At 50.6% G+C, this 16,990-nt stretch overlaps 1 long non-coding RNA gene across 1 annotated transcript; it reads right to left on the bottom strand.

Annotated features, from left to right (window-relative positions):
• Positions 1 to 3,430: 3,430 nt before the first annotated feature.
• On the bottom strand, positions 3,431 to 13,208 carry LOC115510069. The gene is made up of 2 exons (XR_003967599.1): positions 13,005 to 13,208; positions 3,431 to 3,989 (listed from the first exon to the last, which is right to left on the bottom strand). It is a non-coding gene; the product is annotated as an uncharacterized LOC115510069 (long non-coding RNA).
• Between the last annotated feature and the right edge of the window lie 3,782 nt (positions 13,209 to 16,990).

The following is a 16,990-nucleotide window of genomic DNA, read 5'->3' as shown; positions in this document are numbered from 1 at the left end:
TCAAGTTTTAAAGTTTTGTTTTTCATATTTAGGTGTTTATTCATAGAAATTGATTTTTTAAAGTTTATTTATTTTTGAGAGAGAGAAAAAAAAAACGCACGTGCATGCACAAGCAAGGGAGGCACAGAGAGAGAGGGAGAGAGAGAGAATCCCAAGCAGGCTCTGCACTGTTCGCACAGAGCCCCACAGGGGGCTTGAACTCATGAACCGTGAGATCGTGACCTGAGCTGAAATCAAGAGTCAGACACTTGACCGACTGAGCCACCCAGGGGCCCCCATAGGAACCGATTTTTATGTGCGGTACAAAATAGATGCCATTCTATTTTCCTTCATACGGAGAACCAGTTGGCCCTGAACCATTTTTGACCAGGACATCCTTTCTCCATTGACATGCAATGCAATTTCCTTTTGTCTCTCATTTTCAAATATATGTAGACCTGTTCCTAGGCTCTGTATGTTGTTCCACTTTTCTACCTCTAGTAGCCACATTAAAAAAATATATTTTTAAAACCCAGGTGAGTGAATCCACATTTATACCAAAATTAAAAGTTTAATTTTAAAAAAGTCCCCAGGGTGCCTGGGTGGCTCAGTCCTTAAGCATCTGACTTGGGCTCAGGTCACAGTCTCACAGTTCATGAGTTTGTGTCTGACATTGGGCGAGCTCAAGCCCCACTTCAGGTGAGCCCCACTTCTCTCTCTCCCTCCCTCTCTCTCTCTCTCTCTCTGCCCCTCCCCTCTCAAAATAACTTTCTCAAGCCTTCTTGGATTCTCTCTCTCTCTGCCCCTCCCTGCTCTCTCTCTCTCAAAATAAATACATAAACTTAAAAAAAAAGCTGAATAATATTCCATTATATGTATATATCACATGTGATTTTTCCTGTTTTCCTGTTTATCTGTCGCTTGATGGTTGGGTTGCTTCTACCTTTTGGTTGTTGTGAATAACGCTGGCTATGAAATGAGTGTCAAACATCTCTTCCAGACCATGCTTTCCATGCCTTTGGGTATATACCCAGAAGTGAAATTGTTGAATCATATGGTAATTCTAGTTTCAATTTTTTTTAAGGAATTGCCAGACTGCTCTCCATAGTAGCTGCATTATTTTATATTCCCACCGGCAGTTTGAAAGGGTTCTGATTTCTCCATATACCCACCAATGCTTGTTATGATCTGTTTTGTTGTTTTTTATCCTATCCATTCTAACAGGTATGTAGTGGTATCTCATTGTGGTTTTGCACTGATTAGCATTTCACTCATGATATGGAGCATCTTTTCATGTGCTTCTTGGTCATTCGTACATTTTCTTTGAAGAAATGTCTATTCACATCCTTTGGCCATTTTAAAATCTGGTTTTGTTATTGTTGTTGAGTTGCAGGAATTTATATACTCTGGATATGAACCCCTTACCGGCTATGTGATTTACAACGATCTTCTTCCGTTCCACGGATTACTCTCTCACTCCATTCATAGTGTTCTTTGGTGCACAAAAGTTTTTAATTTCAATGTAGTCCAGTCAATCGACTTTTTCTTTTGTTTCCTGTGCTTTTGGTGTCGTATCCCAAGAAATCACTGCTAGATCCAGTGTTGTGAATATTTTCTATGTTTTCTTCTAAGAGTTTTATAATTTTAGCTCTTATGTTGAGGTCTTAATCAATTCTGTGTTAATTTTTATATATGGTGTAAGCTAGGAGTCCAGTTTCATTCGTTGCATGGGGAGACCCAGTTTTTCCAACATGAGTTTGGTTTTGATCAAATTTTAGTTAAGACTTCTGCACCTGAGAGATGCTACTTTGATTCAACCTTTGACTGATTACTGGGATCCTTTCCAGGGTAGGTAGTACTTCCCAATATCCAGGATAGATGCACTTCCTGACAGGTAGTCAATTAGCTTGGGCTTGATGCTTCCAATGACAAGACGCTCACTACTTAATAAAGCAGCTTTTCTCCTGCTAGAACTATCGTATCTGGTAGAAAAATCCTAATTCTGGACACAAACCTTTCTCCTTGTAGCATTCGTCTGTTGGTCCTGGTTTGTTTTCTGGGGCTATGAGAAGAGAGAAGCATCTTCTCCAACATAAAGTACTTTGACTTAAGTAAGTAACACAACTACGTGATAGGCAACTATCTGCCAGGTTATAAGGTTTATCACATTTGCTCCACAAAGCAATTGATTAACAAGTCCTATTATTGATTCCTATTTTGCAGATGAAGCAAATAAGGCTTGAAGAGCTTATAATTTTCACAAGGTCAGTTATGTAAATAGTAGCATTGATATATGGAAGGCAGTGGCCTTGACCATTCTGCTACCTTGCCCCTCTCCTCATCCCCAACAGCCAGCCCGGAACTCCTTTGGTTCTTTAGTCTTCAAAGGACATGGTTTTCGCATCCTGTCCCATCCTATGACACAGGAATTCTTTATATATTTTGGATATTAATTCGTTATCAGATATAGACTTTGCAAACATTTTCTCCTGTTCCATCAGGTGCCTTCTCATGTTGTTGATGGTTTCCCTTTTTGTACAGAAGCTTTTTTGGTTTCATGTCGTCCCACCTATTTATTTTTGTTTTCTTTGCTTTTGGTGTCATATGCATGGTCCCTTAAGGGTAGAATGCAGAGGATGTCTTAGCTCCTTTGACCCGAGCACTACATCCTTCCTGATGTCACACAAAATCAGGTTAGAGGTGTGTGCAGCTGCTACCAAATAAAACCTCTAGAACTTAGTCACGTCACCTGCCACTAAGGCAGCTCTCCCCAGCACACTGTCCAGGTGGTTTATTTTTAACCAGTATGGAGGATTTCTCATTCCTCTTCATCGAGTTCAAACATTTCTCCAGGGTCACGTGGTGGCTCAGTCAGTTAAGTGTCTGACTCTTGATTTCGGCTCAGGTCATGATCTCAGTTTGTGAGTTCGAGTCCCATGTCTGGCTCTGTACAGTACAGAGCCTGCTTCGGACTCTGTGTCTCCCTCTCTCTCTTCCCCTCCCCTGCTCATGCAGGCTCTCTAAAAAAAAAAAAAAAATTTCTCCAAATTCATGTGGATCTTGATCCTGCCATTATTTTATGGCTCACACCTGTGCAGAACTCACTGCCTGCCAGAAACAGTTCTAAGTCCTGTCTGTAATTAGCATGGTTAATCCCCACAGCCTCCTAATGAGTACATATCATTATCATCCCTGTTTTGCCAATTAGAAAATAGTCACAGAGCAATTAAGTAACTCACCAAAGATCACACAGCCAGTCCGTGGCAGAACCAGAATTCAAGCCCAGAAAGTCAGGCTCCAGAATTTGGGCTCTCAGCCTCTATACAGACGCTTCCAAACATCTGACAGGCTCAGCCAGTTTTTTGGGCCCGAAAAGACTGACACGCACTTAGAGACCTCCTTTTTTTTTTTTTTTTTTTAACATATAAAGAACAGACTAAGGGCTCAGAGGCTTTCACCCACAACAGTATTATTTAATTCAGGATATGTTATAATAGTTTATATCATTCCATTTATTTTCCCATCGCTTTCTACTTAAGATACTGGTGTTTCACTTGGTAGTAATAACATTTCCTTCTAAAATAAATCTAAATAAAAATAAGTGTGTCGATGTAAGAAAAATGTTTAGTATTAGTATGGGAGGTTTCCAAATACAACAAAAATCATAAGGGCCAGAGGAAAATCAGTGACCTTTGGAAAGATCCTGTGCAGTCAAGTTAGGTGAGGCTGTGCTGTAATGACAAAAAGGCCCTAAGTCCCAGTGGCTTACACAGCTGAGCCGATGGCTCACTTACAGTACTTGTCCATCAGGGGCTGGTGGGGTGCACTCCCCACCCTGATGACTCCATTTCCGTACGTGCTTCTGAAACAGCCCCAGCTGCTCGGGCCCTTCAAGCTTCTGCCCGGGTGTGATGCACCAGTTGTTTCTGCTCTCATTTCATTGGCCAGAACAAGTCACATGGTCACATCTAACTTCAAAGGAAGCAAGAAAGAGTAATCCGGTCATGCGCCTGAAACGAGAGAGGAGGAACAGTTGAGAACAGCTGGCAGATAGTGAGTAAAGCAATCTGAAAGGTGGGTCTAGGAAAGGAGACTGAGTCTGTCTCTGACCACGATGACCAGCCCCACCAAGGGGCCTTCAGCACCTGTTCTCAGAGAAGGGCTCTGGTCCGCCAAGGATAAGACCGTCTGACCGCACCATTCTGTTAAGCTAGTGCTGCTCCCCGGCAGCAACTCGGGATGCCTTTTGGTTGCAGGCTTTTCGTAGAGTTGCGGCTGAACTCTGTGGTCAGGTTTGTTTGTTCCCTGAAGCTGGACACAGCAGTTTGGGCTTCGGCTGAGATAGGATTTGTCACTGCTTTGAAAAGATACCCAGAGAAGGGTAATTGGAAAGGAGAGGAATTCAAAGATAGGGCCCAAGGAACCATTTTCCGGGCAAAGAAAAAAAGAATGTGCAAAGACGCTGAGCCAGACACAAAAAGGCTGGTGTGGCTGCAGCCACGGGACTAGGGAGAATGGAATGAAATGGAGGCTGGGGATGCAGGGATAGACACACAAGGTCCACGGGAGTTTTGAATTTTATGAGTTTAATTATAAATGCGTAGGAAGCCATTAAAGTTTCAGTATGGGGGGGCCTGATGCAGTCTGTGTGTAAAGAATCATTCCCCCCCCCCCCCCCGCAAGAGTGCGTGGTAGGGAGAAAAGAAGTGAAGAGACTTTCGCAGACCTCCAGAGATGATACTGATGTGGACGAGGTTGACTGTGGTGCAGGTGGAAAGATGGTGAAAATCTGAGTTACTGTTAAAGGTGGCAAGCACTGGATTTTCTGATGATTTGGGAGAGAGGAACACAAAGATAGTGACTCCCAGGGTGTGGGGTGATGGACTATGACAATGCAGGTGTGATTACTATTGTTCTCTTTCAAGGAATGAGGAAGGGGGAGTGAATTGTCCTTCACTAACCTAGTAACTGAACTCCAGTTCTGGTGTGTCTACTCCCAAGGTCCTACCTTCTCCACTCTCCCCAGACCCATACCTTAATTTCTATAATGGGGGGGATGATATTTAATGCCATTACTATCTTTAAATGTGAAAATACATAAATGCCCCTGAATGCAAATATACACTATCAGTGGAGCCAGCACGAGGTCTGGCACCCTACTCAACGGCGCGGGCACGTGGGACCAAGTGTCGGGAATATAAATTTCATAGATGATGTAAGGGCAGCGCCAGACCAACCTTGGGGAGCAAGTTTTAAAATCTTGCTTTCTTATTGGTGCAGTGGCCAAGGGCTGGTGTGTCAATGCGGGGCTGTTAGCTTGCTCGGTGACTAAACCCAGAGAGCGGTGACTGGTGAACCGGTCGAGCTGCCTTCCCTCTGGGTTTGGAGAGATTAGTCCGTCTTGGCCTGTGATTGGTGGGATTGTAATGCTACTTCCGCTGTGATTGGTTAAACCTGTGCGGTTATTTGAAAGTTTCTCAGCGCCAATCCAGCATTGGCCACTAGGGGGAGCCCGGGATGCGCAAAGCGAGGCTCTTCGGCGTGTCTGAGCCGCTTCCTCCCCGAAGCCCTCCGGTTCTGCAGCGACAGCTGGTTCTGCCCTGTGCCCTCAGGCAACCGCGGGACTGGGGTGGGGGTGTGGGGGACGGAGTTAGAACTCCCAGTTCTGGCCCGGGTGGCCACGCTTCTCTGCACAGCCCCTTTGGCCCATTCCTCTGGCTCCCAGCCCCGCAGAGGACATTGGCTGACCGAGGGGTGGGGCAGAGAGTTGGTGAAGGTTTGTGAAGGCCCAGATCCAAAACGCAAAATTGTGGAGTCTGTCAAAGGAGACAGGGCAGCTCCCCTCCCTCCAAGGCGCCCTCTGCCCGCCTCGGAGTCCTTCTCTCAAGTTGAATAGCCTCCACCAAGCCCTTTAAAATCCTTAAAGGACTTTACGAAAGGAGCATCTCTTTGGGATTTAGAACTGTGCCACGTAGGTCAGGGCCACTAGGGAGATCACCCTCTCCAAAGACACCCCCTGTCATCCCCAGGCGCTAGCACAACCTGCAGTTTCGTCTTGCCATTGCACTTCGTCAGTATTTGAAATTCTCTTTCAATTTTTTTTTAAATTTTTTGAGAGAATGCACGTGCGAGTGGGGGAGGAGCAGAGAGGCTGGGCGGGGGGGAGGGGGGGTACAGACTTTCAGATGTGGGCTCTGTGCTGAGCCAAAGTTGGAAGCTAAACCAACTGAACCACCTAAACGCCCCTGACATTCTCTTTTGAAACATTTATCTGCTTGCTTACTGTCTCTGCATCACACCTCCCCATCAAAATGTAAGCTCTGTGAGAGAGGGAATAGGGAGGGCCAGACATGCCAAAGAATGCCCAGTTACATTGGAATTTGAGATAAACAACAACTTACTTTTTAAGTGTAAGTATGCTTCCTGCGTTATTTGGTACATATTTATATTAAAACATTATTCGATGTTTATCTTAAATGTACCTGGGCACCCTGCAAGTCTGTGGGGGAGGAATCTTGCCTCTTGCCTTCACAGCTGTATCCCACACCTGCAGTGGTGCACGTGGAAAATGCTGAATAAAGGTTAAATGATTGGATGGATAGAATCCTTCGTTCATTCACTCATTTGTCCATCCACCCCATTATATTAAGTTCCAGCTGGGTCCTGGGAATTTAACAGTAAATGGGACACAGTCCAATGGAGGAGGCAGAGACGCAAGCAGCAACCACCATTTGACTACACTGTGATGGTGTAAAGTGTTGGGGGCCGGGTGAGCACAAAGGAGGAACCAGGAGGGCTGCCCAGAGGAGGAGTCCAAGATGGAGCTTGGAGGGGGAAGGGGAGAATAGAAAGGTGTGACAGCAGCTTTGGGCAGAAGGCCTGGCATGTGCAAAGGCCAGAGCCAAGGTGGAGGCTGTGGGATTTGAAAGAGGCGAGTGGCTAGGGGTGGGGGACCGATGTGCAGTATGGGTGGGGCAATCAGAGAGAACAGAGGAGGAGACTCGTCCACTGAGTATCCGTACCCAGCAGTCAGCTACAACAGTGATGCTAGGTTGGTATCGCTGTGCCCATTGTATTGATGAGCAAAGTGAGAGAAGTGAAATGCTTGGCCTGCCAAATGAGTGGCAAAAGCTGAGCTTCAGACTCATGTCTGACAGACTCTGAAGCCTGCACTGTTCTCAAAAAGCCCCCGGGTTAGGGATTGGAACCCCAATTGGAGGATGAAGAAACTGAGGCTCAGAAAGGTAACGGAGCTGTCCCTGTGAATGTGGCTCCGTCCAGTTTCACAGGAGAACACTGAGGCAGTACAAGGGGTACGGTTTGTCGCCAGCCGTCTGAGAAACCACGGGAGGGCGGAGGCAGGACCCAGGAGTCCAGGATGCTGTACTTCCTGTTCCTGTTTGGGTTGGGTCTCCAGGACCCCCTTGCTGAGCCCTGTGGCTAATTCCTTGCATGGGTCCTGGGCGGGTCCACGGTTTCTATGGAGACCACCTCCTACCATCCCTGAAATCTCATTGTGACCAGTATTAAGAGATTAGCGCTGCCCCGCAGCCCTCACAGGGTCTTGGGTGCCAGGGTGGCAGCAGGGGCTCCCCCAGGATGAAGAGGTTGCTCACTGTGCGGGATCCCATAACACCAGGAGGAGGATGTCAGACTGGGGCCAGGGCTTCCCCCAGCACCTCCCAGGTATGGTCCGGACTCCACATCTACCTGGAGAGGAGGACGGGGTGGCGGAAGAGAGACACACGACTCAGGGGAGAAGTCCAGGTTTTGGAGCAGTGCAGAGGCCTTGGACCCCTGGCCCCCAACCCAGGAAGGCCCAGGGTCTTTGATAGGCGGATGCCATTCTGATCAAGGCAGATCCAGATTCCCTCAACAAGGTGAGGGGAGCGTTACAGAGTCTTTTAGCTAAAGACCAGCTACCCAATCTCCTTCATTTTGCAGTTTGGGGAATTGAGGCACAGAGAAGGAAAGTGACTGCCCACAGTCAGTGAGTTAGTGAACTGGAGCCGGTGGACAATCCAGAGGCAGCCCTGGGGTCGCCTGAGCAGAAGGCAGTGATTAAGATGACATCGTCCCCTCTGCCTTGAAGTCCAAATGCTCCTCCCTGACCTCCACAAAGAGGGCCCCCTAGTCTTCTTCCCCCGGGGCTGTCCCGTTGGCCACGCTCCCCTTCCCTCCCTCCCTCTCCTCCTCCTGACCCTTCCTGTCTCCCAGAGGCTGACCGAGACTTCCAGGTAGGCTCCACTCCACCGGAGGACATGGCCGCCAGGCCCTAACCGTCCCATCCAGGGGACATCCCCTGGCTGAGTCACCATCTGGATGACTGTGGACATTTTTTGTTCCCTGCTTCAGCCTCTCTGTGTCTTCAGGGTCCAGACGCCGTGGGGGCCCTACCAGCCCATCCCCACCCCACCTCCTGCCAGGCCAGCAGCAGAGAGATTTAGGTCAGTCTCCAAAGCTCACAGGGTCAGGTTTTCTGGAAGGCCACACTGGGGCCTGGGGACAAACACGGCTCTGGAACCAGGTAGAGACAGCTCAAAACACTGTTGACCCAGCAAGGTGAGCCTCACTTGCCTCCCCTGTGAGGCGGGGGCAATAACCCTTCCTTCCTCCAAGCCTTGCTCTCAGCGGCTGCAGCTGTGCCATTAAATCATCAACTCGAAGTACAGAGCAGTGGAGGGACAGGGGATAACACCCGATCTGGTATGCGTGGAGCAAACCAGGAAGAGGCGTAAAGAAGTGAGAGGAGTCGTGGCCTGTGGTGAGGACAAGGAGTGGACTGGTGGGCAGTGGGGAGAAGGGGACCAAGACTTCTCCAAGTTTTTTTATTGTTCTCATTTAAAAATTTTTTAATGTTAATTTTTGAGAGAGAGACAGAGCATGAGCAGAGGAGGGGCAGAGAGAGAGGGAGACACAGAATCTGAAGCAGGCTCCAGGCTCCGAGCTGTCAGCGCAGAGCCCGACGCGGGGCTTGAACTCAGGAACCGTGAGATCATGACCTCAACCAAAGTCAGATGCTTAACTGACTGAGCCACCCAGGCGCCCCTTGATTTTTGAACCATGTGAATGAAGTACTGATTCAAAAATTAATTACAAAATTTTAACATGGGGCGCCTGGGTGGCTTAGTTGGTTAAGCGTCCAACTCTTGATTTGGGCTCTGGTCGTGATCTCACGGTTTGTGAGTTCGGGCCTCTCCGCTGACAGTGCAGAGTCGGCTTGGAATTCTCTCTCTCCCTCTCTGCCTCTCCCCTACTTGCTCTTCTTTCTTTGTCTCTCAAAATAAAGAAACGTTAAGAAAAAAATTTTAAATAAAAATTTTAACAAATTGGTAAAATATCACGTAGCAATGACAATCACACATACCTCAACAATATAACAGGAGTATAGCCAGGACTGAGACCAAAGTGCTAGGACTTGACACAAGTCACAGAGAAAGCCTGCATTTGAGTCTCTGACTTTGACCTGGAAAGGCCCTTTATTTCAAGCCAATCTCGTTTGCCAACTGCAAAATAATGCTCACTGGTACCAAGAATCAGGAGGTCTCTACATGCTAGCCATAGTGCCAGGTGCTATCTGAATATCTTCTCACTGAGTAGGCATTCTGACTACCAGGAAGTTATCATCGTTCCCATTTTACAGATGAGGAAACTGAGCCTCACTGAAGTTGCAACTAGTGAGTTGCAGACCATGGGTGCACCACTAGGCCTCTCTCTCTCTTTTTTTTTTTTTTAATTTTTTTAAATGTGTATTTATTTTTGAGATAGAAACAGAAAGAGACAGAGAGAGAGACAGAGACAGAGAACAAGCGAGGCGGGGGTGGGGTGGGGGGGAGGTGTGCAGAGAGAGAGGGAGACACAGAATCCGAAGCAGGCTCCAGCCTCCAAGCTGTCAACACAGAGCCCAATACAGGGCTCGAACTCATGAACTGCGAGATCATGACCTGAGCCGAAGTTGGACGCTTAACTGACTGAGCCACCCAGGCGCCCCTAGAATCACTTAGGAACTTTAAAAAATACTGATGCCTAGCACCCACTCACCCCAATCCCAAGATTTGATCATTGGTCTGTGATGGGTCCTGGGCATCAATATTCTTTTAAAGGTCCCAAGTGATTCTAATTCACTGTCAGGGCTGAATCGCTGCTTTATGCTAGACAACTTTTCAAATAGGAAACCGAGGCCAGGGAGGAAAATGACCTTGCCCAAGGTCAGTGGCTGGAAGCTGAGCTGAGGCAGGGCTCTCATGGAGCCTTTTTGAAAATAAATAAGACGTGCTGTCCTCTGGGCAAATTTCCATAGGCACTTGGTTTGGTAAGTGGAACAAGGACTAGATTTCTACACTGACTCACTTCCTTGCACAGAGAAGCTTCGTGCAGTGAGCAACCTGTACAACTGTATGCAGTTGTACAACCTGTACAACTTTGTGCAGTGAGCAACCTGTACAACTGATTCCTTGCCTGCATCTCAGGACTCCCAAAAGGTACATCTCAGTGACTTTCAGGCAAATATCTGGGGCCCTTCAGTACAAGGGTGCAGGGAGACCCAGGGTGGTTCCTGGGATATGGGTTCACCCCTTACACCATGACCAGGGCCTGGGCCAGGCAGGGGCTTGCTATCATCCTTCAGGCCCCACAGGGGCTGGGCAGGCCCCATCTAACTCCGAAGGTCACTTCTGCAGATAAAGTCAGGAACATAATGGGGGGGGGGGGGGGAAGGACATAAACAGAACAACAACAGCCTCAGCCCAGAAGTCACAAGCCACCTGGCAGGAGGCAGCCCTCAGAAAGGCCCCGCCTACACAGACCCAAGTCCTCCTGGCTTGCTTCCTGATCATTCTCCAGACCACAGGCTCTACCCTACCTCCTGAGCCTTGTAGTCGGCATCTCCCACAATGCCCTGCTCTCTGGCCAGAGAGGCTTCCATGTCCTTCCGTCATCACTCGCCACGTTCTCCACTTCTGGGTGTCCCTTCTGCCCAGGACGCCACCTCCTCCAGGAATCCATCCCTGACCACTCCAGCCCAGAGACCGGCCTTCCATCTCAGGCCTTCTCCAGCCCGCACAGTCCATGCACAGAGCCCGCACGCGCCTCAGGAGGGAGCTTATTTTAATGTCATACTCGCCAACTTGCATTGGGCACCTGGACGGGCGGTGTAGCCTCCGGGTTAAGAGCACAGACTCTGGAGAGCCAGACCGCTCAGGCTGGAATCCCAGCTCTTGCTTCTCACACACTGTGTGAGCTTGGGCATGTGACTCAAACCTCTGTGCCTCAGGTCTGCGAGATGGTGATAAAAATACTGCCTACCTCACAGATTGGTTGTGAGGGTTAACGTGGTAACACGTGTAAAGCCTGCAAAACAGCTTCCTTAGCATCAGCCATGGTCACCCGTGCTCCGTTTCGTCCTCATAGCGAGCCTATGAGTTAGGTATTGTTATTCCCAATCGCGGGCGAGGAACCGGATTCAAGAGAGGAGCAGAGTCAGGGAAGGGCCCTGCGTCTTGCTCTGTGGTCTGACACTGAGGACGCAGCCGAGGCGGGCCATAAGTTGGAGGCCTTGTTTGCTGCTCATGGCTGCTCCTCAGAGGGCCCACAGGACTCAGGGCCAGGTGAATTCTCCAGAAGTGGCTCTAGGCACCTCTCTGCTCGAGCCAGCCGTGGGCGGGGGGGGGGGGGGGGGGGGGGGTGATGGGCAAAGCAGGGCATTTTCAGTGCATCTTGTTCCCTAATGTCTAGAACACATCGCCGAATCCAGAGAGAGCCCCTGTCTTCCTCAGGCTAGCTGGAGACCTAGGACACGGGGGGCGACCTACTGTCCCTGGATGAGCCCCCATCCCTCCACCATCTGCACATGGAGGGAAGGGATATCCTGAGGTTGGCCCAGCATCTTTCAGGTTCCCAACACCGGCTCTGCCTCTACCTTTCAAAGGAAGTATTAATGGGAGAGCATCTAAGAGGCAGGCCCTGGGTGAAGCGGGCCTGTGCGTACCCTCCCTTGGCTCCTAGGAACCTCAGATCCCATTTGAAAGGCTCTGGCCCGCACTCTCCAGCCTCTGACACTGCAGGATTCTAGAATCCCATGCTCAAAGCTGCCGCCCTGCATCCCTGTTTGTAAAGCCCCCCCTCCCCCCCCAGCTGCCTTTATCTCTCTTTGGTAAAAGAGCAAATTTGCTCAGGACCCAGAGCAGAGGGAACAAGCAGACTGTTGACTCTTGAGCAAAACCTAGTCTTTGGAGAGCAGGAGAGGAGGCGCTGGATGTGCGTGGGGAGGCCAGCAGCCTCTTGCATAACCCGGGTGGCCTCCTGCCCACCCAGGCCTTTTCAGGGTTAGGGGTGAGGCAAACCACAAACTCATGCCCAGTTAATTTTTTAAGGCAAAATCAACAGGCTCAGCAATGATTAGCAGGCAGGTAATTTCGTCTTAATCGTGCTGAGAAGAGGGAGGAAGGAGGCTTCTGGGGGCCCAAGGATGGGGCCAGTTATCAGTTAACCACACGAAGTTTGTTTCCTTCCAAATCCGCTGGCCTTCAGCCCTGAGTTCCCTCATCTTCCTCTCGGAAGTACTCCCGTGGCAACCCAGTGGCCATCAGTGATTGAGGGAACGAACGCTCCACCATCCACGGTCCCCAGGAGGTGTTTCCAGGGCCCTTGAGGGTTGTGATGAAGCACCAGTGTCCTCACAGAGCTTGCGGTCTTCTTGTTAAGGCAAAGCTCCCCCCCCCCCCCACCACTGTGTGGCTTTGAGAATGTTCCTTCCACCCTCTGGGGCTCAGTGAGGGCCCTAAGGTCTGTGGTGCAGCCTACAGCCAGCTGCTACTACCCTGGGGACCTCAGTGTCTCCATCCACCAAATGGGTGGGTTGGCTGAGACACCCTTTCCAGTCTTGAAGTTTTGCGAGGTCATGATTGGATTAGGCCAATGTGGCCTTATCCAGGGTGAGGAGGGTTTCAGGGTGAGGAGGGTTGTATGGGCCGTGCTTTAGGAATTCAGGGGGGAGAGAAGGTGCCCAGAACAGGGAGGGGGCCTACCTGGTATCTGCTGTTGGCACCAGCAAGCGTCAGATCCCAGCTCCGGGAAGAGAGCTGTCCTCTCAGATGGGAGGCAGGGGTCTCTGTGGGGTGGGGTGGAGTAGGGCTGCGGGGATGGCCTGGCAGACCCCAGTTGGCCCAGGACCCCTCCCCCTGGACTTGAGAACTGCCAGGGGAAAGACAGCAAGGCCGGACCAGCCCCGGGCCTGCTGGCTGCCTGGACTGGAGTTTGGTCAGTGGTTGGGGACCTATATTGTGAGAAAGTTAGGACTTTGTCCACAAACTGGAATTTGAAATTTCAAAGGGGCGAAACTGGAGGGCCCTACCCCAGAGTGGAGATGGCTCTTGGCTTCTTTCCCCCACGACTTTTGTTCTTTGTCTTGATAAGTCCCAGTTCCCTGGGTGGTGGGGCGGGGCGAGGAGAGACAGGAGATAGTAGGGTAGTTAGTACCCAGGGGGAGCTAAGATGCCAGGTGGCCTGGGGTGGCCAGCGTCTGGACGATGCCTCTGGATTTGCACGTGCCTAGGGACAGGCTCCTTGGCTCCTCAGACCCCTGAGCTCCCGGCAGGAACATAACAGAGTCGCAGGCTCCAGGGCTCCAGAATTCTGTCGTCCTTTCTGGGACTCCCGGAAGGAGGCAGAGGTATGGGGTGAAGCCCTTAAACTCTGTAGTCAGATTTGGGCTCAAATGACAGCCCCTCCTTTGTGGCCTTAGGCAAGTCACTTCCTGTCTCTGAGCCTTAGTTTTGTCATCTGTAAAGCAGAACAGATAAACTAAGGGGAGCAGAAGATTCTTAGCTCCGGGCCTAGCACAGAATCTCTCCAGAAACGTTAGCCATTATTATAGTTTAAAAGAAAAATGAAGTGGTCCAGAGTGGCAGCTCTTAACCACAGTCCACACCAGAGGCTTGAGTGCCCTGCCCACAGCTGGGTGTGAGGCAGCCCCTTCCCCCCCCCCAGCTGCCCCAAAGGAGCCCCTCTTCCCTTCTAGAGCTCTCCTTCCCTCCTAGAGGCCTCCGTTTCACTATCTGCCACATGAAGGAGCTGGCTCTCTTGGTGAGCTCTGAGGGCCTCTGTTATCTGCTGGGAGCCACCTCATGTGGAGTGGGGTCAGACGGCCCAAGGGGCAGGGCAGAGGGAAAGAATGGCCAGCCGAGGCCAGCCTTTGTATCCCTGGGAGCTCTCCCAAGCAGGGTCCTGATTGCGACCGATTGTGTGGCTAGAGTGTCAAGGAGTCAATCGCCAGTGACGATAATTGCCTCTGTTATGCCAGATGCCTACACGTGGCATAGCCTACAGCGTCCCTGCGAAGAAGGCATCAACCCATTTATCTGAGGCCAAAACTAAGGCCGGGTGGGTAGGACCTGATATCATAGTTTGGGAAGTTGGCAGTGCCCGGATTTTGACCTAGCTCTGTCTGATTCCAAGGCCTGTGGCTTATTTTATCTTTTTATTTGATCTTCACAACAAACTACACAGTAGGCCCATTTTACGGAAGGAGAAACTGAGGCTCCAAAATAATAACTCGCCTGAGATCACAGAGCCAGTTGATCTCACAGGTGGAGTGTTGTTTATATGGGGGACATGTATCTAGAAGCCATTGCTTGGGGTTGGCTAAGAGCGAAAGGAACCACGTACGTAATAGATTGGAAAAGCTCGTGTGTGAGTAGTTAGAGTTCAAGAGTGGGACATGGGCAGGGTATGAAACAGGTTTCTGGACTGTGACTCAGAAGCAGTGGGTCATGTGTGTTGTGCGTTTGGTAAAGTGTTCGTGTCACTGTCTGCGAACTTAGTAGCTTGTCATGTGCAGACTGTCCGTCTGGTGGTTCTTATGTGTGCCGGGTCATGCACGTGACCTGACATGGCTCACCCCAGTTGATCATAGACCTTATTTAGTTCAATCTAGGGTGTCATCTATAGAGGTTGAAAATTTGCTATTTTCGCTACCCGTTAAACTCCGATGTGCCGATAATCACACCCCATTTTGGTAATGGGGAAGTGTGCCTCTTAGAACTGACAAATCGCTGTATGTGCAGGCCACGTATTGCTGGCTTGTGAGGGGAGTAGCTGTGTGTGGCCCATCGCAGGTGCCAGACAGGTGGTAGGACCTGGGCTCAGCCCTGGGGGGCCCCTCCCAGAGCTGTCCCTCCTTCTCCTCTGTGTTTGTTCCTCAATCCGGTCTCCTGCCCAGCTGAACTCTGTACCGGCTACTGGAGCCAGGATCAGACATCCTCGGGTAGGCACGGGAGGAATCTGCCAGTGGCTGAAGTCTCCTTTGGCCCTTAACAAATGTCAAAGTGCAGATTGGGGGAAGGGGAGCTCTCTCTTCCTCCCTCTCTGGGGGATCTTGACCAACGGGCCAAGATCTCCCCATTTTACAGATGGGGAAAATGAGGCCCCGAGGGAGATGTGATTTGGACAAAGTCATCCGAACAGCGACAGAGATAGCTCCTAAAAGGAGATCTCCTGACACCAAATCCAGCCTCTCTTCTCCTCTAGAACCATGGCTTCCCCCCACAGCCCCAGTCATCTCAGGCCTGGGGAGACCTTGGAGGGGGGCAGAACTAGCCTACACAGGGCACAGAAAAGGCTTCTAACTGGAAGAATATGAGGGGGGTGCCTCTGCATGTCCTCACACACCACCTCTCCCACTGATTTACCTGCACATAAACTCCCCCACGTATGTACTCACTGATTCACCCTTTCCTAATTCACCCACTCATTCATTGATTCACTCTGTCACTACCTCACCTCCGCGCCCCTCCCTACTCGGCTATCGTTAATTCACCCACTGGTGCTCCGTCTGGCAGGGAAGACAGGCTCCCAGACTCCCAAATCTAGGCCCTCTGCCCTCGCCTGCGCTTTCTACCTCCTTCATTGTGACCTCACCTCCCCGGCTAGGTGGGGAGCTCTTGACAGGGCCCGAGGAGAGGGCCATGGGGCTGGAGGGAGAGACAAGAAAAGGGTGAACGCCTGCGGAAGGTTGGCAGGACCAGCTGCAGAATTTGCAGGGCCCCTTGTTCGGAAATCGTTAAGAATTTTGGCAACAGCAGAGCATGAAACCAAGCACAGGGACCTAACTGCTTGGGTGATTGGCTCACAGACGGCCCTTCTGGGGGAGGCGATGGGTGGAGAGAAGAGGGAGATAGGAAAGGGATGGGGCGGGGAAGACGGGACGGGCACTTGCTGGGTGCTGCCTTATGGTTGCCTGATACCATCTCATTTAATACTCAAGCCACCCTTTGAGGTCAATTATGCCTTTTACGGAGGAGGAAACTGAGGCCCCAAGAGGAGAATCATTTACCCAAAGTCCCGATTAGTAGGGGGTAGGCGCCTGAGTGTAATCCAGGTCTGTGGGGCTGCAAGCCTCGTCTCTGGCTGTCTAGGGAGGCGGGGGAAGGAACCAGGAGGAGGTGACGTCTGACCTGAGCAGCTGGTGCTATGGGGGCTGGTGGTGGCCATAGTGGGGTCATGGAGAGCAGGGTGGGGAACCAGGGGTGAATCCATGCTGCTCCCCAGGGAGATGGGAAACTGGAAGGGAGTTCCCAGGAGGAGAATCTAGAAGACTGGTGTCTGGGCCCTGGGATTTAGGTTTTTAATTCATGTGCCACAAAGCAGCTCCATCTCAAGAGCATTGAAGGTAGAAGTCACTGATTTGGGAGGTTACTGAATTAGGGCATCTTGGAGGTGGGCTGCCAGTGTCTGAGCACATCAGTTAGAATGCCGGACTCGGGGTGACAGTGACTTGGGGGCATGGCTGAGTCAGGGGTCAAATGAGTGCCGGTGAGTTAGCGTGCCCGTTTTACAAAAATCCATACCTGAATATCGGGGAGTTAGGGCCCCAGCTGTTGTAACAGCACCCTGGTGTCCACCGGGAGCCAACAAACAGCCAAATCCCTGCAGCCCCGCCCAGCCTCTCCTCCAGTGGGGGAGCCGATTAACCATTAACCCCCACCCCTCCCCGGCAGAGCCTCCACCCCTTCGC

This window comes from Lynx canadensis, chromosome A3, assembly GCF_007474595.2.
Source record: "Lynx canadensis isolate LIC74 chromosome A3, mLynCan4.pri.v2, whole genome shotgun sequence".
In the NCBI taxonomy this organism is placed as follows: domain Eukaryota; kingdom Metazoa; phylum Chordata; class Mammalia; order Carnivora; family Felidae; genus Lynx; species Lynx canadensis.
The sequence above is the reverse complement of the archived record's forward strand: the minus strand, read 5'-3'. Positions and strand labels throughout refer to the sequence as shown.